The 26,313-nt window shown below is 38.2% G+C and overlaps 1 long non-coding RNA gene across 1 annotated transcript; it reads left to right on the top strand.

Annotated features, from left to right (window-relative positions):
* Positions 1–11,206: 11,206 nt before the first annotated feature.
* Positions 11,207–21,787, top strand: LOC120754685 (uncharacterized). The gene is made up of 3 exons (XR_005701521.1): positions 11,207–11,394; positions 12,850–12,919; positions 21,607–21,787. It is a non-coding gene; the product is annotated as an uncharacterized LOC120754685 (long non-coding RNA).
* The last annotated feature ends 4,526 nt before the right edge of the window (positions 21,788–26,313 follow it).

Here is a 26,313-nt window from a genome sequence, read left to right on the forward strand (position 1 = left end):
AGTAAAGAGATATGCAGAGTTTAATAAGGAGTTTGGAAAATAATGTGCTGTAATCCAGTGCCGAGCTACTTCTCCATAAAATATGGATAAGGAATCAATTCATAAGCACAAATATCTACTAGGATGGAGTTTTAACAAACATTTCACATGATCATTCTTATATGCATTATTAAGGAGATAACAAAAGTGCCTCAAATCAAGCCCTATACAGTCACATCTGGAAATGGTCTTTTCTGTCTAATTTTCATTTTTTCTCTCAAAAAAATGTTAGAAGGAAAACTAGCCTGTCTCCTTGTATATTAATTGTTACCATCAGCTTTTAATCAGCAACGTGTATAGTAAGATTTACAGAATCTATTCAGTGTTGCCCCTTTAGAGAACAGTAAAATGAAGATAGTATCTTTATTCATTTATAGGATCTGATGTTAAAACCAAACCCACACACAAGCAGCATATACATTGCTCTATGCATATAGACAGCCACGTAGATACATAGACACAACACATTTATCATGGAAACAAGTCATGACCATGCGTTGGAAAACATAAAAAAAAGTATCTGTGCATTTCACCACATCCGAAGTCAGACAGCATCAGATAAGAAGCAACTTAGGGAAAACTAGTTTATAATCAGACACAGCATTGGATCCATAGCAAGGTTTACTGTATGATGCATAAGCACAATTTTAAAGAAAGCTTTTCAGGATTTTTAGTCAAGTAAAGCATTACTATGAAGGAAAAAAGGATAAACAAACTCCCCTCAGATTGCAAAGGGTTGATATAAGTTTGGTTATCTTTTTTCCTAATGTGCAAGGGTATTTTTTTCTAATGTATAATTAATGGAATTACATTCTGAGGCCAAAGATAAAAGAAGTATCTAAGATCTACTACTACTATTTTTCAAAATAAATATGATATTGTTCATTTGAAAGGAAAGGTAAACAAAGTATTTTCCAAACAGAAGCAGCAAAAACTATTTGGAAGAAAAAACATAAGCAATGGGGGTTTTTTTTTTAATACTCTGGAGTTTTCTGAACAACTCTGATGTACTCACATTCTTATCACAACTATATTCTTTTTACTATTGTAAGTGGATATTCAAGCTAAATTGATGCTTTATGTATATCCTGTCGCAATTTGTAATACTCTACTCCCTGTAAGGAGATAATTTGAAAAAAAAATACAAAAAAAGAAGAAGTGATACCACTGACAACAATTTACTTAAATTCACAAACCTTGAAATTGATGCATCTCCTATCAATCATAGTCAGAAGCCACAGTAAAACACATCCAACATTTGTATATCAAAACTGTGACTAAAAAACCCTTGTTTTGTTCAATTTAAATGTCCTTCAACATGTTGTCATTCTATACACTGATATTACTGGGGGAGTTTTACTATGAGTTGGCTTTCTTCTGTCAAACAGGCAAGACAGTAACCTTGCAAAATTAAAGTGTCTGCCATTATACTGCACAGATGTTTGTTCTCACTCAGTTACTGACAATGAAATACTTATTAAATAATAATAAGGTAGTATTGACTTCTCCTTTCTGTCGATATGAAGATCTGTTGATCTGTGAGGTTAATATTGATGAGGCAGAGTGAGGTAAACATTTCATCAGGAGGGCAAATAAATTCCAATACTGGCATAAAGAATAACCCTCTCCCAACTTTGCACATTAACAGAAGTTAATCCTTTTTTTGCATCGGTATATGAGCACTAATTCTACCTATCAGCATGCGCAAGCTACGGCTGAAGTAAGTCCTTGATGTTACTTTCAGGAAACATATTCCAAAAATATCTGTCTTAGGTATTTAGAACTAAACTCAAACAATGCCAAGCACTTAGGGTCTTCAATCATTTTGCATGTTCTCTTGTGAATGGCACAATTCCTTTCAGTATTACTGTGAGGCTCCACGTGCAACCTCAATAAAGAGATTTCTGTTTGCGTCAGAGAAATGAGAGAAATGTTTTTTCTTTTTCCTTTTTTTTCTTTCTTTTTTTTTTTTTTTTTTTTTTCTTAACAGGATGAGCTCTCTCTGTCAAAATATTATTTTTATTTGTTGTTTCATCAAAACATGACTGGAAGTTCCCTCTCTTTACCCTCTGCCACAGAACACAATATTGTACACATTTTGAACAATACAAAGAGCCATTTAACTTGATGGCTCTGGCAGAAGAAGCTACTTTCTTATTCATTATTATCTTTGGATTTTCCTTAATTCTGTTTAAGGGAAGCTTAGAGCTGCTCTTTATAGAAGAATGTTCCATCAGTCAGGTAGGTCTCATACGTTGACAGCATTATTTCCGCATGTTATTTTTAATATATGGTACTTAAACACGTACAGAGAATCCATGTAACTTGCTTCTGGGTTTTTGGATAGAAATTAAAATGATGTGACCTAATATGTAAGAAAATAAGAGGCCATATGTTTTTCGATACTAATGCCAAGAGAAGCACTTGTGAATTTTCCCCTTTTGGTTATTAATTAGGGCCTCAATCCTGCCCTTCAATTTGCAGAAGTAAAACACAGGGGCAAAGCAACCCTTCCTGTCTCTTTGCCAGAGAAGACAACTCTGCCTTGTCAACAGTGTGACTGTTGACAGGGGAAGAGCTCAGTCACACAGTGCTTACTGTAAGGCAGCAACATAAAATTCAAACCATTAGTTTGTCTGCTCCAACCAGAGACCACAGTCTGGTTTCTGGGGCAGAAGAGCCATTTTCACAGCCTCCCTTTTGCCTGTCTGTAGCAGAACTGCTGTGCCTCAGCAGGGAAAGCTGGGCAAGGACTTGGCACCTTCTCTGCATTATGGTGACATCTCGTTGGTAGGACAGCGTAGGAAAAACCACATCCTTGCGATTTGTGCTACTTCTCTTCTGAAGGTGCGAGGCTGGCCATCTGCTGCTCCTTCCAGGGATCACTTAGGGGTCTAATACCTTTTATTTTGTTGTTTGTAATATGTGATGACTTATGTCTGAGAAAGGTAACAAAAACATTTCTTTTTTGACCTCACATTTTCTTGTTCTTCCCAGCGCATGCTCAGCAGAACTCTATTGCTGGGTTTTTTCACCTCAGGCCATGATGCTGTTTGAAGACTCCTGTCTCTGCAAATCCCTGCATTCACCCAAATCTCTGTTAAGGGCAATGGGATTTTGTGTACTTGTGTTTTGCCACGCTGTCTGCTTTTGTCTGTTCTTTAGATCTTTTTATCCTTGTATATCTTCAGGAACAATTCTCCTACAGTTATCTGAAGTATTTCCCAATATCTGTGTAATGATAGTCAGATGGCAGAGCATCTGGGAACAGTGCTTTGGTTCATGGGTACCTTGTTTTCTACCATGTGGTTGGATGGTCTTAAAAAAAAAAAATCTTTCTAGCGCACATGTCAAGTAATTCTGGTAATAAAATCACCAGAGTAAGAAACTTTTCAAGCTTTAATTCACACTGAGATTTTCTGAAAGCTTTTCTGAAATTTTCAAACCAAACCTTTAGGCAATTTAGAGGCACAGTTTTTACTAACCTCAGAACCTGGGTCAGAGATCCACAAGTACGAGACAAGAATTAGACTAGGGTCTTGTGATGCAGAATATCTTTGTATGTATTTATCAAAACAACCTTGGTTTTGCACGTCTCGTGTATGCAAAAGTATCCAGCAAATAAGTTTAATACTTTTAGTAACAACTGCATTTGAGAAATCTTATCGTATAACACTATTCCAGTGCATGCCTTTGCAAGGGCAAGGTATATTCTCTGTGAAGTTCTCCTTAATATTTCAAGCTCATTCTTCTCTGCAGTTTCAAGCCTGGAGATTCTGTACTTGTGTTTCTCACAAGGCAATAAGGATATTGAAGGAACAACTATTCTGCTAGTGAATTAAGCTGAATAAGAGAAGAAATCCGTAGTGACTGGGGGCTCCCATCTCTAGTCATGTGCTTCACAGCACAGATTGCAAGAGAAGGAATAGGCAGCAAACTGTGTAAAATGAGCACAGGTAATTCCAACGCTGCGAAAACACTCCTGCCTTGAGAGCACTAGCAATGAAAAGGTTACAAGAAAGGGGTAATAAAAATATCAAAAGAAACCAAATAGAGATAGGTTTCTTTGCAAGTAGAGAAGCCACTTTCTAAGATGGTGGCCTTATATACAAGCGCATTTGTCTTCCAGACCCGCTGCTGTTGATTACAATTCTGATGCCACTGGAGGGGTTACAGTTTTGTTGAGTTTCTGGATCTCAATTGCGCTGTCAAGGGGCCATTCTTTCTGGTAATAAGGTAGCAAGTGACCCCTGGGAGAGAAGGAAAACAATTGACTCTTGAAAGCAGAAACATATACTGAAGTCTAGAGTAGATTTCTGGCAGTGGCCCAGGTCTTTTCTCATAGCATTTGTCATTGTAGGAATGAAAAAAAATTGTGGGAGCTCTACAGGCAGCCAAAAAAGGAAAACAGAGCACAACAACAACAAAACAGCTAGATGTAATTTATTTTTTAATTATATTTTAGAGCAGGTTGTTTTTCGTTTGTCACAATGTTGGTTCGCTTGTTAAAGATGTGGATCCCATTAGATAGAAATCTGTTGCTTATTTTAAAGCAAATGATTATCAAATGACGACACTTCAAAACATTTTTTGCTTTAATTTGAAGTGAAGTCATTTGAGTTTGAAACATATGCCTTTGCTAGGTGCAGAATATTTTGTTGTCAAAACCAGACAACTTCATTTTGTGTCCATTGCTTGTAACCACTGCTGATCCTGGATGTCACTGACAGTATTAGTCTTGGCAATAAGTCTTTAGAGAGGCTGCTTTATTTATTTATTTATTTATTTATTTATTTATTTATTTATTTATTATTACCATTGTTAATGTTATTATCGTTATTGTTATTTTTTGTCATTGTTATTATCAAGTCAAATGGTCTCACCATATAATTATACTTAAACAGAAAATGTAATATTGCATTTGATTGGCTCTCAAAGTATTTTTCCACTTTGTATAACTGGATCAATCTCACTTCTAAGAAATAATTTAAGCTGAGGTCTGCATGCAAATTTTTTCCACATCTTTCTGAAAATTGTCTTCACTGTTTCACAGTATTACCATGTTGTTTCACTTTGTTGTAGTAGAAGCATACAAAAACTGTGCATGCATACATGTACCCCACACAAACACAACTGACACATATGGTTTATGTTATACTTGCAAGATTTTAACGTGGAGTTCAAATTTAGTACAAGCCCCAACATTGCAGCTGATATACATGGAATCATCCCACCATTTAACTGAAAATTGATTGCAAGGAATCATTGCTGATACATGCAAAGGGACACGTCTTCTGCTGTCATCTGTATATTCTGGGCTGAAAAATATCTTTCAGTTTAGAATCTAAAATACCTCATATAGATAATCATGTGAAGACTTACACAGAAAAAAACTGAACAGAGCTTGGTGTTGATATCTATTAATTTTAGTTGTCCAGAAGTCAGACATCCAGTCTGTACTGGTCACCTTCTTTTACTGTGCAGTCCACTTATTTAACTCATTTGTCTTAACATTAGATGAAATAAGCCAAGGAGGAGGATTTGAGACGAATGTATGGTAGGTGAGATAGGATGATAAGGGTGCATTAATTCCTGAACAAATTTAGATGCTTAAATTAGAAGAGGTGACCTTTGGATTAGGATTTGAGGTGCTTAGGGATACCTTTTGGAAAGCTAAAGCAAAGAAAAATTAAATGAAATTTTTGCTAAAGGATTTGTGTCACAACACGCAAAGAAGGAAGTATTTGCATATCTAGAGTAAAAAAATAGTTGTGTTATTGCCTGGTAAAATCCTGACAACCTCCTGCCTTGTCACATTAGGAAAAATGGGAAGGACAAAGAACATCTTGAAGAAGCCCTAATCTCACACCACACAGGGTACTATGCAACAGACTGGAAGAGAGAAAGGTGTTACTCGTTGAGCAGTATGAGAGATGCTGGCTGCAAAAATGACTTTTCTTCATGACCCTATCTGGACACAGGAAAATTAGTAATAGATAGTTTCACCTTAACTTCTCTCTTTTTCCCTCCTCGTGTTCCCTGCCAGGAAATAACAATGGGTTTGTGTGTATATATATATATATATATATTCCAATATCCAAGAGAGTGTCAGATTTATCTTGTTTATCTCTTTCTCAGCACAGCTTGTGGAAAATAATTTTCATACAACTATGTTGTCTCATGTTTTATTTCATCACAAAAACAAATTTTAAACAGATCTAGTGTGATTAAAATGACTAATCTACATTCATTCTGAAGACCCTTCCTCTACTATTTTTTAGCTAAGAATAATTGTGATGTCTGATGTTGTAATTCATGTAAAGGTGAACTTCTGTCCCAAGCAGATTATTTTAACTGGAATTTGTATATATTTATAATTACATTTATAATTTAGGATCCTAGAATGCACTCTTTGCTTAAAGAATGGGAATGTTACTTTCAGATCTTTTAATTTAGAGCATCTGCTGTTGAAGGAGCTGCAAGTTTATTTACTCAGTAAGTAAAATTCTCAACAGGTAATATTAAAAACAGTACCTTGCTGTCCAGAATAACAGTAACAGAAAACAAAATTAAACGCTAATGTTAGCCATAAGATAAACTAACTGGTGACATGCTCTGTTGTGCGCTGAAGCTCTGTCAGCTTGTCAAGAGGAATTAGTTCTCAGGCAAGGTATTTATAGCAACATAAGACTGGAAGGCATCACCAGGGTCACAGAATCATTGTAATAGAAGAGAATTTGTTAAAAAACATTCTCTCATGATCCTATGAAAATTTTTCCCCTTAGCTTCTCTGAAACTCCCTGCTGGTCCATTTTTACTGCAAAGCTGGCATTCAGCTTTTCCTGACCATTGGATCAAGATTTACTGGCCAGACGCTGAAGCAATTTGATACCTCTAGGTGCATTGGTTCACCCTGACCTACATCCTGGTTCTAGTGCGTGACTGTCAGAGCAAAGAAGGGTGAATACTCACTGCACCCTTCTGAAAATCAAAAAAATGCACCAGAAAGAATAAAAACTCTTCCTAGATATTGTTGCTAATCAAGAAGTACCTTGCAGTAGGATAAAAAAGTATAACCACAGCACAGATACATATTCAATGCACTTAGTTTAAGAACTGAGAGCAAGGGTTGCTCTTCTGCCCTTATTTGCTATAATGAGACTTTCAAGATTTTGAAGCAGCTGGTGTCCAGATAATTTTGAGGTTTGCAGGCAGAATTGCACATAGAGTGAGGAGGATTCTATTGCAAAGGCCTGAGCAACTGAGCTCTGTGGTGATTCATCCCCCTCACAAGGCAGACAGCTGTTTTCCGTAGGATCTGCAGCTTTTGGGTGGACTTACTGGGCCAGTATGCTTCCTCCTGTGAAGTTATTAAAGTGAGGGGAATTACATATGGGATGAACTTGACTCTTTAGGTGTGGGAAAAACCATTTCCAGTACTGACATATGGATATTAGCACTTCTTTATGCAGGGCTTACAGACAGGCTTTAGGAATGTTTACAAGGTGGGAAGGACAATGAAAAAACATGTAAAATCATTTCATCCTGATTCATCTTTGGAAGGAACTGTGCATGTGGATCACTCGCTTTCCAGCTGGCTGTGTCTGTCAGAACCTTTTTCCCAAATCTCAACCTCATAGCCCTCCTACACCGAGGAATTTGGGCTCTGTCCAAGAGAGGTCTGGGAAGAAGGTATATATTTCCTCTGCACTCCCACAGGCTTCTTATTCTTGGCGACTAAGGATAACACTGCTGAAAAGTCCATGTTAACCAAGCAAAAATTTCTGAAGAGTTGCTATGAAATAGGGTTGAGCCAAATCCTCCTGTCATCCATATGTACTGTGGGCACTGCCCTGAGCCCCAGAACCAGAGCCCTCAGTCCTATCCTGCCAATCAAAGGATGGAAACTGTATCCCACCTGCAGAAGAACTTCAGGAATACCAAACCATTTGCACTTATTAGCCCCTGTGTCTCTATCCAGCGTGACAATACATCTCCTGGGTCCACTTAAATTAAAATAATAAACAGATCCAAGCACTGCATTTTTATACCCAGTGGGCTAGCTGCATTTCAAGGCTGCAGAATCCGAAGTGCAAGTGGAGTTACGCAGCTGACCACACCAATACCTTTCCTTCATGGATGCCCCAGCACCAGCAATCCATCCACAGGACAATGACCACTAGATGAGCCACCCATACCGTGACCCTGCTCCCTGGGTGCACCCTGTTTAACATTTATTTGGGGTCTCTGCATTCCAGAGGGCTGCTGTAGTGGCAAGGGGCTGTAATCTAAACTTATTTTACACTGCTTACCTTTGTAAATGTTGGCTTTAGCCATTTCTGTAATGCAATATCATATATCCAGGAATAAGATGTGGGAAGCTCCTAACTGTTAATGATACAAAGGCACAGTGTCAGTCTTCTGTCAAAAGTGAGTTTAGCTTTGACAAAGGGGTGCAAACCATTTCACTTCATGTCACAGAAGAATTTGGCCAGACACTCTCAAAATCTTGTCCCAGTTAGTCCCAGTGTATGAGGCATAGAAAACATTTGGATATCTGGGAACAATTGCAAACTGCTATTCACTTCAGCATTCATATATTTCTGCTGCTGCTTGATTTAATGATTTTCTGCATGCATCTTCAATACATGTTTGGAAGGGATGGGTAACTGCTTGGCTTGAATCTTGAAAATCAAAAATCAAGATGAAACCAGCATGAAAGTGCTTAATTTAATTGTCTGTATGCCAAATGTATTGCAGAAAAGAGGTAACATGGTATTTCTGAAAGAGCACCAAGGAAATGTTGATCTGAGTGCTCATCTGCGAGTTAGGGTTCAGAGGTTTTATGTCTCATTTGGCCACTGACACCTGAATAAATTTGGCTACATCATTAGTCTATTTTTACACAACTCCCTCCCTTAAATAACACTAATGTGTTATTTAAGATTACAGTCTTTACATGGTTCCTTCCTGAAAATTAATGTTCAATGAGACAGTCAAGAAAAATGTATTAGATATGTGAAAACTGGATACTGATTCTGAAGGAAACTTCTAAAAAAAGTAAACTCCTGAATTTCAAACACTATTTTGATTCTGAAAACAGATTCAAACAGGTAAGAGCAGACTTCAGTTTTATTTACATCTATATCCAGGAACCTACATATAGATAAGGGCATAGGAAGTAACAGCTGTAAGTATGATTATTCTAACCACCCCTGTTAAAAGTGAGAGAGATGAGAAAGGATAGAATGGTGTTTGACAGCGCAAAAATGTTAACTCATGACTTTTATTTCCTTCCAAAACAACTCAGCAGGGTAAAACTTCCCCATTAAAATTCAGCCAAGGTCACTGAGACCCTCAGTGATGTGCTGAGCAGGACGAACTCGTACAAGGCAACAGTGTTTGAGGCAGAATTACTTTATGTGCAAAATATGAAAAGAATATGTAACTTACAGCTTTGGGAAATCCTGTGGACCACAGCAATAACCAAAAAATGCTTCATTGCCTTTAAGTTGGTAGGACACGGATCTCATTCAGATAATTCCTTTTTTATTTTCTTTGTCCCTGCTTCCCTCTACTCCTTATGCTCTTTCCCACTTCTGTCTTGGTCTAGGCCTCTTCCTGAAAACAACAGCTTTTGGAAGACACAAACAATTCTGTGGATAAACTTCATTAATCTAATTTTAATTAAGAATAAGCAAACCCTTGAGATGCATACAGTGTAAGTAGTAACAAAAATGTAACAAACAGTTTACACTAAAAGCAACAGAGGCTGAAACCCAGAAGAGAAACACATCTTGCAGATGACAACAATGGCACCTTAGAATTTCCTTCTGAACCTGTATGAACATTTTCATAACCCTTTGTACTCTCTCCACAGTCTCAAATCCTATGACTCCTTTTCTCAGAAATACTTTATATCTACTTTCAAGCAGCATGTAGGGACATTTTTTTCAGCTTGATATGAAGAACCTGTATGGCAACTCTTCTTTTCTATTGTTGCTTTTTTTACCTCCAGATGTTCAACTGCCTGTGAGAGTACTCGAGGAACCATAGTTATGCTCTATTCCAATACTGAATCAGTTTAATTGAAAAAATATCATGTGATGTGTACGGTAAGGGAATTTAAAATTAACTCCCTAGCATATTCACAGTTAAATACAAAGGCTTTTCTTTCTAACAGGACATAATACAGTGCCTGTAAATGATTCTTACTAAAAAAACAGTGAACTTAATATGCATATCAGTGTATTGCAGGGAGCCAAGCACACATTACAGAGTGTACCATATAACAGAGAGGACAGCAGGCTGCACTGCTGCTGAAGCCCAACCCCAGCCATTTTTTTCTTTCAGAAATGGTTTTATTCTTATGCTCACAAGGTACACGCACTAACAAGAGCAACCTGATTTTACAAAGTAACTTGTCATGCCTGATGGATGCTGAGGACTAGCTGGAGTTAAAAGACAGTAAAAGCTCCTCTGTGCTAAGCACACCTCTGCACAGATAGACACAGTGCAAGCTTTTTGCAAAGCTTATGGGGCGACTGCCACTGCCTTTGTTGTTCTGCTTATGCAGCACAGAACTATGCTGATAAATACCCAGATAGGACAGATATAAATTTGATGGATGAAGTACTGTTTTCTTTAATAATCTAGATTGAAATGTTAAATTTTGCTCTGCATTTATCATGCTCTTCTAGTGTGTATTGGAAATAGGCTCACTCGTTGTTCTAAATGGCTGTAAATTTCTGTCAGGTTCACAGCACCCAGGGCCTTTGTGCGTTGGTTTTATTGAAAGCAGGTCTACTACTGGCTGCTTTTTAACCTGGAAGATTTAAGAATAGAGAAGAATCTATTCCTTTTAGCTCAGGAGATTCCTAAGCTGCAGAAAGCATTAGGGGTTGTAGGGAAAGAAGTTTTATGTTGTACAGAAAGCTTCTGTCCCTATGCTTTTCCCTCAAATATACTCCATCAGCCACTCAGAAAGAGGCTGAACTAAATAGCTCTTTGCGCTGTCTGAAGAGGGCTTTATTTATGGACTCCCTTTATTCTTAGTTATTGCAGCTACCCTTGGGCTTGATTTTATAAAACACTAGCTCAGGACAACCTCCCCCCAGTAATATCAGGGCACCAATTAAGCAATTAACACATGAGTGTTTGCAGCTCTCAGCAGAGGGTTGATACCATGCAGACCTCAGTTCTTACGGAGAAGGATTTTTAAAAGGAAATATCATTCCTCTCTGCAGCAGCAGTAAATAGCTGGAAGTGCAGCAGGCAATTGGCTTTAAAGGTCAAGAGAAAATCCCACCCAGGCTTCCAGCTGCCAGGCAGCTTTCAGTGAACCTCAGCTTTAAGGTGAGCATAGCCTGCGTGAGTGGGGTGGCCAACGCCCATCACTTGTGTCCTGGGATTTGGCAGGGGGAATGCATGTGCTTTAGTGTGAGACCCCTCCTTTGCTCTTACTTCTACAGAGACATTTCTAATGGTGCCCCTGGCTGGGGTTTGGGTAAACCATTTGGAGAGCCTATTGCAGTAGTAAGCTAGAGAATTTATCTGGGATAGTCTGAAGGAAGCCTCCTTATGGCAACACTCATGAAAACAGAAACTCATGATAACACACTCTGAATATTCACCAAACCAGAAAAACAAGGGAAATATCTTTGTGGGACAAATTAAAAGGGTTTTTCCATTTCTTACTTGGCTTAGAGTGCACATTTATATGCTGAAAATGAACTTGTTCTGCTGTTGCTGAATAGCTCCTTATATCTTTAGATAGAAATACATCTTTAGATGAAAAGACTTGAAGGATATCTCTGTGTTTTACTGATGCCTTCAGCTCTTTGTTTTTCCTAAAGTTTGTGGAGACAATAAATTGGGAATCCGTCCATTGCTTGTGATTTGCAACTCTAATAAAACCTGGTGGGTACACAGCTTTCTTCTGTGGCCATGATTATTTGGTGACTGCTTTCTGGCTTACGATTGTTAATGAACATTTTAAAGTACACTGATGACACTGCTTTCTAAAGAACAATTTGTATCCCTAGAATAATCAACTAATTCTTTTCTTTGAATAAAAATCTAGTACAAGTTTATCAGAAGAAATAAAATATTTGTACTAATGAAGCACTGCATCTAGCAGTGTTTATGGTTTAGCTAATATAAAGGATTAAATAATCTTCTATCTGCTGTGCTTTTCTTGCAGCATAGTGATATTCTCAAAATAATAATTATAACATCATTTGTTTACTAAAGTATGGGTATAGCATTTGGAGGATTTGCAAAACATTTTTCCTTTTGTTTCCTTTCCCAGAAGAGTATTGGAATACTGGATAAATTGAATTAAATCATGACAATTGAAACTATGCTTAATTTATTTTTGCAGTGTAGTGTATACTAAATATAATTCTTTAGAGAGAATTGAATTTTATATTTTATAGTTTTGAAATTAATAAATGTTTATATTGTGTATTTCTAATTCTTGGGATTACATGGGAAATACCTGCTCACTCATTCGGAAAATAAGAGGAACATAAAATGAAAAAAAAAGAGAAAAAAATTGGAGACAATGGAAGACTTCCAGTAACTCAGCTTTGGAATGGATCTAGCATTCTGGCTGGAGATGAAATATGTTCTCACTTCCAGTGCCGGGAGTCTCATTTTTTGTGGCTTTCTATAATGCCAGTACTTAAATTAAATATTATTCTTTGAGATCTAGTGAAAGCAGGGTTGTTGGTTTTGGCAGCCAGCTCCCATAGTAGGGTCCCTCTTTCCCATTAACACTGACTTGTCCTTCTTCACGTTGAATCCTAGGCACTGCTCTTATTTTGATGCTGCAGCATCAGTTTTGCGGAACGTTTTTTGAACAGAAGTTCTTCAATATGTAAGTTTGAAGTCCCAAAGAGTATTCAGATACTCTGTTGTATTATTGAGTGCATTTAATTTTTAGTTTCTGGTTGGATCCAAGTAAAAATATCTATACATTTCTCTGGCAAAACGAACTTGGAATGCCTGAGTAGTGTCTGTATGTGTCTGTTTATTGTCCCAGTTTATTTGGGTCTTCCATAAAGACGGTAAAAGTGTGTTTTCTTCTGAAGTCCCATAATTTGTCTTTTTTCTTTTCTTCCTTTATTTTTTTTTTCTCTTTTTGTTTTTGTCTTTTAAATTATTTCTTCACTCTCTGCAGGATGATTTTTTTCTAAAGTTAACTGATCACCCATGCACTCAGGTGGTTTTTTAGATGGCTTGAGTATGGGAGGTTATCAGTTCCCATGAGTGGAAAATTTGTTCTGGATTCTAGAATTTTAAGAAATGCCTGGATGTTTTATGATTTTCTTCTTTTGAGTAACTGATCTCTTGGAATGCTCTTGCCTTTGTTGGCATGTCTGTAGCCATGGGGTTTCAACAGCATGTGACTGTGGTCTGTCTGCCCCATCCATGTGCTTGTCACAAAGCAACTGGACAAACCAGCCATGTTCAGGTGAACTGAAAAAAGGTATTTACAGTAGGCAGGAACTTGTTTTGCTTCAATGTACCTTTTCTTTTTAGTTGTTAAACCACTTTAAGATAAGGCTTAAAATATTAAGCCTATTTCAAAATATATGCTGAGCACTTATGAAAACATGACCTTCTATCTCTCTCAAATTAGGCAACAAAATCTGAAGTGCACCCCTCTACCCTACTATTGAAAATCCAGCCATTGGTTTTAAATTGTTCCTTTGCTTAATTTTTAGCGATAGTTATAAATGTGCTAAATATGGGCCATTGCAAAAGATTCTGGAAATTCTCTGACAGTGACTTAATGAGAGGTTGGAATGCTTGCATCTAAAATTTAGGCTGCTCAGTTAAGCTTCTCAGGTGGATAGATGGATTGCTTCAGGCAGTTGAAAAGCTCACCCTAGTTCCCCGTGTGTGGAAAAACCGGCACGAAAACGACCCGTACGAGGTAGCTGAAGGTGTCACGGCTCAGAATCTTGTACTGCTCAGTCTGCAAACTGGTGGAGCAGTTGGTTCATTTTAATGTCTGATGTTGTGGTATGAATGGGATGGATGTTTTCTTATCCAGTGGTCAGATGCCATCCTTGACTGTTGCTGCTGGTGGGGATAGCTGTGTGCAAAGGAGCAAATGAAGGAAGGGGCTCCTGCTTGCCGCACTGACCACCTGCATTTCAGGGAGCACCTGCAATAGCCATTCATCCCTTTCTTGTTTGCATTTAACTCAGAGATCACTGAAGGGTTTGGCTTGCAAATCAGCTGCTCTGGAGACTGTTATTGACTCTCCCCAAGTCAGTGGCATGGAAGTCAATACCTGGCCACTTGTGTTACTGCACCAGGATCTTGTGTTGATGTCCATGGCACTCGTGCTCCTATGGTAATGCACAGTGGCAGACGAAAGCATTAGAACACTAAAGCAGTATGTTTATATGGGAAATGGTGTTTTACATGGAAAAGAAAGCTGTGAACCTTTCTACGAAAAAACAAGTAAAATTAATGACCAGACAACAGAGAGCTCCCTAATTGTCATAGCTATAACTTTTATTTATAGGAACATAACTAAATTTATTGAAATTGCCATAAAATATACTAAACTCACTTTCATGCCGGGCAGTTGTTTTTTAACACCCTTCTCTCAGTTGCAGCAGTTACTTGCTATCTGCTATAGGTATTGTTTAAATGTTTGTCTTGAGAAACATTTTTTTCAAGATGCATTTAAGAAGCTTGGGCATAAAAATGTCATCAATGGTTCTAATTGACTGAAAGAAAAAAAAAAAAACCCATAAGATGCTGATACTGCATCTGCATGTCTTTTTGTCACTCAAAATTTTTTGTGAGCTTGTTTTTAGAATTAACTTGCTCAGAAAACGTGAGTTGTTTCTGAAATTATATTTTGGAGACAGTTGAGAGAACAGACTAAAGCTTGTTTGGTTTCTGTGGGAGCTTAATCTAGGTCTTGGGAGCTTAATCTAGGTCAACTGATAATTATAAAGTGAGATAAAAATTAAAGCAATGAGAATGAAACCTGCACAGGGCAATCTGGGAAAAGCCCAATCCTGATCAAATACTGAGGAGAGTTGCTCTACCCCAAGGAAGGAAAACTGTTCTTGGTTTCCACAAGTTTTGTGGACACCAAGAGCAACACCCTACCGAGTTTACTGCCAGGAAACCAGGAAGCCAACTAAACAGACAGAATTTGTGCAGTTTTTATTCTGGACACCTCTTCTGCCTGTCCTTTTACTACCCCAGGTACAAGAAAGGAGTAGGGAAAGAATGCTCGTACATATTTTCTTTCTGCTTGCTTGCCTTACTTACCCCAGAGCACGTAAAATCACTAGTGGGGAAGGTGGCGGTGTGTTCATGCAGGAGGAGCTTTAGGAGGAGGGGAACTAAGAGGCTTACTGTTCACTACTGCCAACGGGGACGCTGCCTGCGCGCCGTGCAACTGGCTATTCTTGCATCTGTAGGGATGAGGAAGAGTTATACTGCTGAACTACTGAACTCCTTGGGGGAGAACTTGTCTGCAGGGATAAATTATTGTTTCAAACTGCAGTAAGGATTAAAACTGGTAGGCCTCATTTTCATTGTTTACATACATACATATATATTTGGGTTTTTTTAATTATGAAGTGACAAAAAGAAATTCAAAAAATAAAAAACAATCACCAAAAATGACACTGGACGAACACAGAAAGTAAGCATCTATAAGTTTTGCCCCTTTCCGCCCCCTCAGAGATTACGACCAGTGGCATGTATCAAGGCATTTTCAAAGCTAGGCTTTAGAGTATTTCTGAACTCTATTGTACATTAGTCTCTGCATCTATAAATTGACTCTAGGGTCATTTAGGGGATAACTTAGCTTTAAGTACAGGGTTGCACTAATATGTCTGTTGGCCCTCACTCATCCATTTGAATTGGCTGAAGTCCAGCTGGAATAGAGGAGAGTTGTTTAAGACACCCATTCTTCATGATGTTACATTATCATATCTTGTCTTGCACTTCCCAAAGAAAAGGCTAGAGTGGGATTGGGGTAATGGAGCAGACCTCTTGCAGTGGTGGGGAAGTGGCCTTATACGAGGATATAGTGTGTAGGGCAGAGTGTGGCCCAAACTCTGGCCCAAGGAGAATACGATGCAGAGGAAATAGTAATTTATATGAATGCTGCTCAGTCACACGTAACACTTACTGTCAAACTGCTATGCCAGTTTATTTTTATGAGTCATTTAGTAGAAACATACACTTATCTCTAGTTAAAAGATATGAAAAGAGAAAGTAATTTGCTAACAACGGTTTTGGGTTATTTGCAGGGCTAAAGATAAGAAATAAAGAGCAATTGTATTTTGACCCATAAATAACTCCAACTTTCAGATGTCTCTTGTACTCTCTGAATCTGTAAAGGAATTTCCTTATGGCCAGAAGAATGATTTTTTTTTTTTTTTTTTTTTTTTTTTTTTTTTTTTTTTTTTTTTTTGGGTCTGTCTGTAAGATGAACAGGACACTACTTTTATCAGTTTTCACAGTGAGTAAAAAATTTTCAGAATGTTTGCCAGCTAAGTTATCTTGTGTGTCAGAGCCTAACCCTGCAAAGATTTTAGTTTGAATGTTTTAGGGTTTTTAAACAGACAAAAAATATGTACATTTGCTCATTCATTTATTTAAACAAAGAGAAAAAATTTATTCATGCAGGCACTGGGCTTGACTTTTTTTTCCAATTGTAGATTCCAGTGGTTCAGGCATCTGTATAACAGGCTTGTCTGTGCTATGCTGCAGGGAAACCTTCCTCTTTGACCTACTGGGTGTTTCTTTTCTGAGGGAGGAAAGGAATTCTTTCCATGTTAAAGGAGTTCAGTCTCCTCCTGTCACTGATTGCCTCTGTTGCTTAGTTGAGCCCAATTATATGCAATGGCTTTTCAAGGGTTCAGCTGTGAAGAAGGCATGTGTGCAAATGATATCAATAAAATAACAGGATTTGCATACACAGGAGCAGAACACATGCTACTGCTTTGAAGATTTACTGTATGAGGTACACTTAATGTTTGGTAGGACAGCTGTTGACACTGTCACTTTCATATTGCTCCTGTTTAGTTCTCCTGGCTGCCATAGGCAGAGCAAAAAGAAAAAGGCAGTGGTAGCTGTTCATGCAGGAGTAATAACAGCTCTTAAGAGTAGAAGAGTAATTACCTTTGTCTGGTTTCTCCCTGTTCAAAAATCTAATGAAATAGAGACCATTGGCTCGATAGCTGATAGATACAGAAACTCTTGCTTTTAGTAAATCTGTGGCTTGTTATGTAAGACACCCTTTGCTCACAAGCTGAACTCGCATCTTAATTTTGAAAAAAATCCATTACTGATGGGAAGATTTCCTGAGCACATTTGACAGCTTTCAAGTTAGTGGTATTTGGCAAGGCCTTTTAAAGTTGTAGGAGATTTATAGCTTAAGAGATTCCATAGCAGTGGGTTCAGATCTGATCCCTCTCTCCCAGCTTCTGCTCTGGGTAACAGTGACAGGAGCTGTCTGTATACCAGAAGGAACAGTTTAAGAGGAGTGGCTGCATTTGGCAGTAGAAGCCCCTGTTAGCAGCCGGAAGCATTGGTGCTGAAAAGCAATCACTGGTGTCAAGAACGTTCCTGGCTAAGCACTGCAGCTGGTGGCAATAAATAGCATTCTAATAAAGGAGGATGTTCAACCCGTGACATAAGCGAATACTGTTTCAACCACAAAAAGTAATTTATGGTGCTGCATATGTCTGAAATGGATTTTTTTCTGATACATTTTAAAATAAAAATGCTAAGATTTCAATGGAGGGAAAGATCTGCATTTTAAATCAAAATGAAATTGAAAGATCAATAAAAAGAGTACTGCTTTTTTAAGTACGCAATGATACATAACAGCTTAAGGATGTGCACTGTCACAAAGCACAATTACCTCCATTCCTAAAAATGAAAGATGCTGTTTTCTGACTGTGAATGTTCTCTATATTGCATCAAACCTAATAACTTCCCATGTCAGTGATAATCCTCCCAAACATTTAGACAGAACCATCATCATCTTCTCATAAGAATGCCAAAATGATCATGCAGAAAGTAGCAAATAACAATATGTTCGTGTTGCATAAACATAATCCCTGAAAAAAATCAGCTCCAGCTTGCTCAACGAGGAGCAAAAGGAGTGGTAGCAAAGTCATCAGACTCATTGGGCCTGTTACTGTTGAGTCCACTACAGCAAACAAGTTATTAGTTTTGACATAACCAGTGGTTTATCTGAACATATGCTTCTGCTCTCTTGTGTACATTCCATTTGTGCCACATGTGACTTCTCTTACGTGATTACTGTGAAACACAGCAATGTTACACATTGTATCATCTCCCACTGGGACGAGCTGTGTGGATGTGGTACCAGGAAAAACTGTCCTTTAAATTTATTACTGCTGGCTAGTTTGGGCTGCTTTTGGGGTGCATGGAAGAAAGAGTAGTTTTGTTTTCAGGTGAGCATAGGTTGTCAGCTTAAATGAGTGGATAGGTTGTTTTGAAAGGCATTGTATACTGCAGCTTGTTTTGAATCACAAGGGTTGTGTGTGCAAGCACATCAAATGAGAGACTGGTTAAATGTTGCTGTCAAAACGCTTTGTATTGGAATGTGAAGCATAGTGTACACATTGGAAATTCCTTGAGAAAACATATCTTTTGTATTATTCTTTTGCGTGTGTTTATTAATTCTCTAGTTTTGTTTTAGGAAGAAACAGGCCTGCCTGTTTTAAGAGATGGCTGATACCCATTTATCAGCCATACAGCTCTGTACTCAAGTTGATTCCAACTCAGCCCCTTCTCCCTCCCCCTGTAAATGGTTTCTGCTGTCATTTAGGAGTTAAAGAGCCAGATTCTCAGCTGGTGCACATCAGCACTGCTATCCTGAAATAAATAGGCATAACTTCACTGGAGTCACTGAAACCTAAGCTCAGGCTCATGGGTTTTACTGTCCTTGAGTGCAGTGTTTTAAGGCTTATGATACACACTTCTGTGATATTTTGTTATGGTATAAACAAACACTACGCTTCTGATTTGAATTATAATCTCATTCACCCAGAAACCAATAGAGCTTTGCTTATTTATCCCAGCTGAGAAGATAGCCCAAAGGCTTTTTATGTTGTATGATAAAGTCATGGGCTGTGATTCCAACAGCACCCCCTCACCCCCCCGTATAAACAAGGAGGCGACCCCACTACTGCTGGTGTAATTACTTAGATGTGAAACAGTTGTTCAGAGAATTCTGGATTCAAATCAGTGCCGCAGTGTTTATTCTGCAGTGAAGTGATGTGTCGGCTAAGGTTTTAGTCAGCTCAGACAGAAAGCAAGAGTCTGAATTCAGGTACTGGTATGAAGAGCTGGGCAGAAATTTGGGAGTAATTAAAGGATGGAGCACCTACCAAAAATGTTGAATAGGACATTTCCTGTAAACTGTGTGTGCAGCCACAACACACTTTGATTCTGAGTAGCATTTAAACTTGGGATGGAATCCAGCTGCAAAGCCTTGGTTTAGATCTGAATTCCCACAAGTTCAAGGTTGTTGTGATCAGTGGAGTTTATTCGGTTCCATATCTAACTGCAGAAATTTTAAGGTAACTTCAATCAGATGTTCTTGGGATCTACTGGGATAATTGTGCAATAAAAGCTGAAATTAAACATAGCTGGTTTTGTGTAGGGAGTTTATTAGTATTCCGGTTTAAGGTTAAAACAGTGCACTTGCGCAGACAGGCTACGTTAATAAATTAAAGCAGGGGAGTTCGTAAATTATTTAAAATAACGGTTTACACATTTTTCAAAAGCAAAAGAAGTACAGAAAAGTCTTCTGACTTCTCAAGGCAGTGCATGTGGTGAACATCAGTTTTCGCTTTCTTTCTTACATTTTTAGGTTGACCAAAGCTTTCTTTTTCTTCACAAATACTGTTGTGGAAACTGAAGATATCTTGCACATGTGTACAACATCAGGGATAGCAACACCAACGATATAAGGACCTTCCTTAGGTGCAGGGTATTAGTAGCAAGGAATCAACTGTGTGTATTCAGAACTCCACAGTTGTATGATCTCTCTGAACTGCAAATCATATCAGATGAAGGAACATGGCCTGGCAAGAATTGAGAACTGGAGAAAGAAAAGAATGCAGTATTTACTTAAATTCAAACCAAAACTCAAAACAAAGAACCCAGTTACTGCTTCTATGTTTAGCCCATAATATGTCATTCGGTATGATGTCTTGATCAAAATCAGCTATAGGAATGCGAGAGATATCAGTCATCACAATTTTTGTCAAAAAAAAAAAAAAAAAAAAAAAAAAAAATCAATGATAACCCTGTTCTCCTTTGTTACCTGTTTTCTTCAGTTCAGCCAGGTTGGTGATTATCTAGGGAGTGCTTGCAGTGATAATTCTACTAGAAATCCCAGCTCATGTTTTTGGCTGGTAAGAAGGCATTGATAAGAAAATGCCAGGTAAAGGAGAGAAAGCTGAGAGGAAAATGAAGGCTGCTTAGAGGCCTGAGGTTTGAGAGTGCTCTATTCCTCTGGCACTGCTGGAACACCCTGCTGAATGCTGTGGGTTAGCCTCACATTGCCTGGTTATGCATGGGAAGCTATCACCTGCCTGGAGAAGGTCTTTGGTGCTTTGGAAAAGCATCTTTCATCAGGGCAGAGAAGTGGAGAAACAAACCAATTTCTAGAGTGATGAGAGCCCACCCATGAACACAATCCAGGACTCTCATAATGCTTTCATAATGAGCAGGATGGCTTCTTTGAGTTGTGGCTTTTAGGCAGCATGTCAGCTGGGGGTGGGTGGTTGCTGAAGGAGGCTTGCAAATTCAGCTGTCTAAAACAGCTAATTGCAGTTAACCTGGTGTAATGTTCTTCCTGAAATGGCTGTGCTGCTCTGGCTTTTATTAAATCAGTTATTTTCAGAACTTTTAAGTACGGAGGTCAGACTAGAAGTGACCTCTGACCAAGCAAGGGTGCCTCTAAGCAGCTGAAGAACACACTTTTGAGGAGCTGATTTACCCCAAGATGGTGTTTGTCCCACTAGAACCCAAACATCTGTTACATAGGATTGCACAATTCCAATCTGATACTTCCCTGTGATCTAATCCCCCTTTGATCATCAGTTTTTAAGACTTGAAGCCCATTGCTTTTTCCCTGCTCCCTTCTTCTGACTTAAATATTTGCAGATGACATTGCTTGGCAACATAAAAGCCTGCCACTTGGAGCACTTGGCTTTCCCCATTTTCCCCCATTCTTGTGCCCTGCTCTGTAGCTGAACTGGCTTTTGTGGTCTTAGACCTGCTTACAGCTGTGTAATGGAACAAATGGGATCCACACATTTTTTAGAGCCTTTAAATAATACACACAGACGCAGCAATGACTTAAGTGGCTTCCTCTTCACCTTCCCTAGTCAAGCTCAAAAAAGACAGCATTAATAGCACAAAAATCAAGAAAGAAAAATGCCACATGAAGTGCTCTGGCACTCGCTTTGGTTTTCTGCTCTTTCTTCAAGTTAAAGAAAAGGCAATGACACTTTTAAATGTGTGTTACAGGTGTGGCAGCACTCAATCGTTTTCAGTGTGTCCTGCTTAAAGGAAGAATGACGGCTGATGAATACATCTTTCTAAAGAGATATGAAGTGACCATATTTACTGAACTGGATCTTTTGAAGACTGAGATAGTGATGCTACATTTTGCTTATCATTTTAAAATGAAATTAAACCATGAATCACTTCTGTTATGTCCTTTTTTTTCAAGTCCCTTCAAGTGATTTTCTGTTTCTTATTTGCAATTTAGTAGTTTGGAATAGGGATCTTGAGCTCGTTGGAAAGAAGACTTGTATCCTTAGGAACTCAGACTTCAGAGGACTTGCTAAATCTTGAATCAAATAGGAGACTTGCAGAAAAGCATTAAAAAATATTTAAACTAAGTGATTTATTTCTTACCATCTGGAAAACCACAATCAGCAATAAAAACAACTCAAAAATTCAAATGCCATTAACAATACAATACAGAATATTATACTGCTTAAAATATTGTAAGAACAGTCCCGACTAGCTTTTCAAACACATCAGAAGAGACAATCCTATCCATGACGGGAAATCTCTATATTATGATTGAGGTCCAAGATTTATGATGTTCAAAACTATTGGTTATACTGTTTTGACAATTGAAGAATTAATGAACAAGACAGATTTGCCTGCAGTGATTAATTATATCATATAGAAACAATAATAAAGATAAAACATTTGGAAATTCTTTAAGAAAAATAACATTTTTGCTCTTTCCTCAAGGAAAAAAGCGTAGCCAGAAACATGACAGATTTCATCAAGAGAGCTGTTCACAGATTAAAAGCAGGTCTGATTTTTGTTTTGCCGTGCTAGACTTCACTTCTCAAACCGCAGAAGAGTGAGGCGAATGTTTTCAAGCTTATAGTGTTGTTTGTTTTGTTTCTCTTCCTTACACAGTGAATATTGTCTTCCTGCTAATTCTGTTATACCATACAAGACTTGTTTGTGTCTCAGTTGGGTTCTTCTGTTCAGCCTTCTGGTGCACTCAGAAAATGCCACGGAGGATCTACCCTGATCCTAATGTCTGTGTTAAAGTAGCAAGGTCTGCTCCTGTAAGGAGCTCTGGTGATAAACCGGGGCATTGGGGTGATCAGCACCACACAGGAGCTGCAGCTGATGCAGGTGGGAAAGCTGCAAAGAAATGCAAGGAACAGTAGGAGCTGAAGCTTAATCCTTTGATTACTGCAGGACATGGTCTGCTCTGTAAAAGGGTACTTCTGTCCCCAGCAGCTGTTGTGGAGAGCTACTCAATGCAAACCTTGGAAGCCCCTATTTCTGTGTACCTTAATGCCTTCATTAGCGTAATTTTTGGTGTGCATGGCACCCCCTGCATGAACTTTATGAACTCAGGCTACACCAAATCACTAGATTATTCACCTCTTGATTTGAACACAAAAATAGCTAACAAGCAATTATAGAGAAATACTGGTTTAAAAGTTAACATCCCAGATGGGGGTGAATTTGGAAGTGTGAAACTGCATATATTTGGCATCAGTTAAAAAGGCCCAGCCAGAAGACTGAAGCAAGAACATGAAAGTCCATCTTTAACTAGTGAAAACCCAACACTGGTGTTAAGGATATTTCTTATCTTTCGCCTGTACTTTTTTGATGGTCCTTTTGTGCTAAGCACCTTCAGAGGTTTATAAACTGGTTTGGCTGGGCTGTGCCATTGAAGCAGACTATAGAAAATGAACGTCCTGCTGAGAGTTAGAGAGATTATTAGACCCCTTAAACTCTCTATTGAGTCTACTTGATTTTTATATTGTAAAAATATGCAGTGGTTACAGAAACATGTTTGATCAGAAACACTGAGTAGCTGAGCATGCAAGAAATGTTTCTCTATATTTGCTAGAGAGATAAGAAGTCAGTCTTATTTGTCTTCTGTTATTAGTTTTTATCTTGGGTTTCTGCTATTCTAATCTTAAAGGTGAGTTCTAAAAGGAATAAATTCAGATGCCTAAACTTGGAACACCACTCCTGCAAATCCTAGTGCCAGCATATCATTTTCCAGGACAAACCAAGACCTCAGATTTCAACCCTGGAATTCTCCATAAGCCTGAAGATCTGCTGTTCCCCATGCCCTGGAGCACCTTGGTTTTACCACCATCACCTTGTCACTTTGTTCTGGCTTTTTTCCTGGCTGGGGTCCAGAAGTCAGAGCAACTTCTCTTCTGGGTTTCAACTGTATGTTAATCTAAAAGCAAACCTACATATGGTGAGTCAATCAATCTCTACTTGAAGTGCAGTGATAGCAAATTTTTTTCTTTATAGAACACATATGGGAAGAGGAAGAGCCCTTGTGGTCCCTCTCATATACAATTGCATTTTGATAAGTGAATTAATATGTATTTAGTTTTCTCCTTTGTATGAAGGATAGGTTTAGACTGACTGAAGACATATTCAAAATAGCACTGTGATGTTGTTCCCAACATTCTTGTTCCCACTTTCTGGCCCACGAAACGTGAGTTTTTCCTGCATCAGAATGACTCTGACAGATCAGAGTGGAGACTGTTAACTGTGCCCACAGGTTTGGACTCCCACTTGTGCCTTTCTGATCCCAAGAAGATGCTATAATCACCTACCATTCCACAAAAGTGTGCTGAGAGAGGACTCTGTGCCTTCTGCACCTTGGAGGAATTCTCTACATCTCTTTATTGTGAAAGCATTTGTAGGCACTAACATTTATGACTTTGGATTCCAAGTAGGCAGGAACACAAGTTTGTCCTTTTACAAAGACTCCTGTTTCAGGGGGAAAAAAAGAATTTGCATATAGCTCTCCCCAGCTTGTTCCTGCTGGAGTCAGTGTGTCGACCTTCAGGTGGCTGTTCAGACAGGAGGTGGTTTAAAATGCACCTGCTCAGGTAGTAGCTCCTTTAGTGAATGACATGGGGAGCTGGGGCCCCTAAATAAGGGTTTATAATGTCTTTGCTCAGAATAGTTAAGCCACACAACACAAGGTTGCTGCATCTGCTTGGCGTTTGTCTCAGCTCAGCAGCACTTAATACTTTGGACTTCGTAGCTTTGCAGAGTTGGTAAAAACCTTCTTTTACATCCCAATATGGATCACTGACTAAAGCTCTTTGTCAGGAACCAATCCAAATGCTCTGCTAACAGTAAACATCCCACTGGGATTCTGTCTTACTATCTACTACATCTCCTGCTAAATAAGTTTGGATTTAAAAAAAAAAAAAATAAATAAATAAAAAAAAAAATCAGCTTTATTCCAGAAAAAATTGGATATACAACCAAGTTGCTTCTCCTTGACTGAAAGCATCCATGTAACTATCTGTGTCCATGATAAAAGTAAATAAAAATACAGCTGCATTTAATTTCAAATTCAAGTCTTACAAAGCTGAATAGGGATTTTCAAGAGCATTTGGAAACTGACTTAAGTTATATTCCCCTGAAATAATTGGCAAGTGATGCCTAGAGGCAATGAGTTAAGTTGCTGCTGATTGCACTAGCAAAATCCCACTCATGATTTCTTAATTAATTTCTTGGAAGACATGGAAAAAAGGTGTCTCTTGTAGTATATGGATTGTCAAGTATATAGATTGTCAAGTAGTGCTTAGAAACTGTAGTCCCTGTCTTTCTAAATTAAGTGGTCAATATCCTCCCCTGAACATCAGTGGTAAGGCTAAATTACTTCTAAGAGATCTGTGTAAGACTTTCCAGAGCTCAGATAAGCCTAAAACATGGAAGTTGCTAATTTCTCCTGCTAGCAGCACTGAGTTACATGGGGCAACCAAAAATACAAAAGTCTGTGTTGATTTATTTGCAAAATCCTCTTCAAATTCAGTATATAGCAACCTCACTTTGCCTTTAGTCAGAGTTCACAAGAACAAAAACACACTAAAAATTTTTGGTTTCTGCAGCATGAGATTGTCTTTGAACACTGTGGGAAACAAAATCAATCAAAACAACTCCAAACAAATTTTAAACAAAAAAAGGGCAAAATTCTGTACTATAGAAGCACAGACATACATGGAAATTAGAAGCTGAGGTACTGCCCATTGTGGTTTTTTTTCTAGTGCTCTATTTGGTAATAAACTTAAATTTTTGTCACTGGATTCAAGCAGTACTGTATGCTTCCTTTATTCATTGTTCATTGTTAAATGGAGGTTAGTTTTATCAGCTCAAAGATACCTCTTATTTCTTGACAAACCTGTGTAACCTCAGTGTGCTCATCTGCCATTCAGCATACTTCGTGCTATTCAGATATATCTAAAACTTGCCAATATTCTTGTTTTATCTATATCTCAGTGTTTTTGGCAGAGACCATATACAAAGCAGAGATATCTGTTGGCTTTCTCTTCCTCCTTCAAGTACTGGCTTTTATATTGCCCCACCAGAGCTTTAATAATTTTAGATCAGAAAGCACGTAAATGATTCTCAAGTCACTAAAGGAATGATAATTTACAGCACGGGATTCCTGGCTCCACAAGTTGAGGAGATGATCTGAATTGAAGATATTTTTTTCAAAAAGGTATTAGTCCAGTCATGTGAATTAATGGAACTTTCCAATGTGAGAACAATGTGGAAAGATTAAACAAACCAGACAATGAAGCAATTATATAAAAATATATTCATTTTTAGCACATTGGCAAGTGAATGCATTTAGCAAAGTATACCAGTCTCACAAGCTGCCTCTCAATCTGGACCTGTGGAGCTGAGAGAAAGCACTGCAGC

This window comes from Hirundo rustica, chromosome 6, assembly GCF_015227805.2.
Source record: "Hirundo rustica isolate bHirRus1 chromosome 6, bHirRus1.pri.v3, whole genome shotgun sequence".
In the NCBI taxonomy this organism is placed as follows: Eukaryota; Metazoa; Chordata; class Aves; order Passeriformes; family Hirundinidae; genus Hirundo; species Hirundo rustica.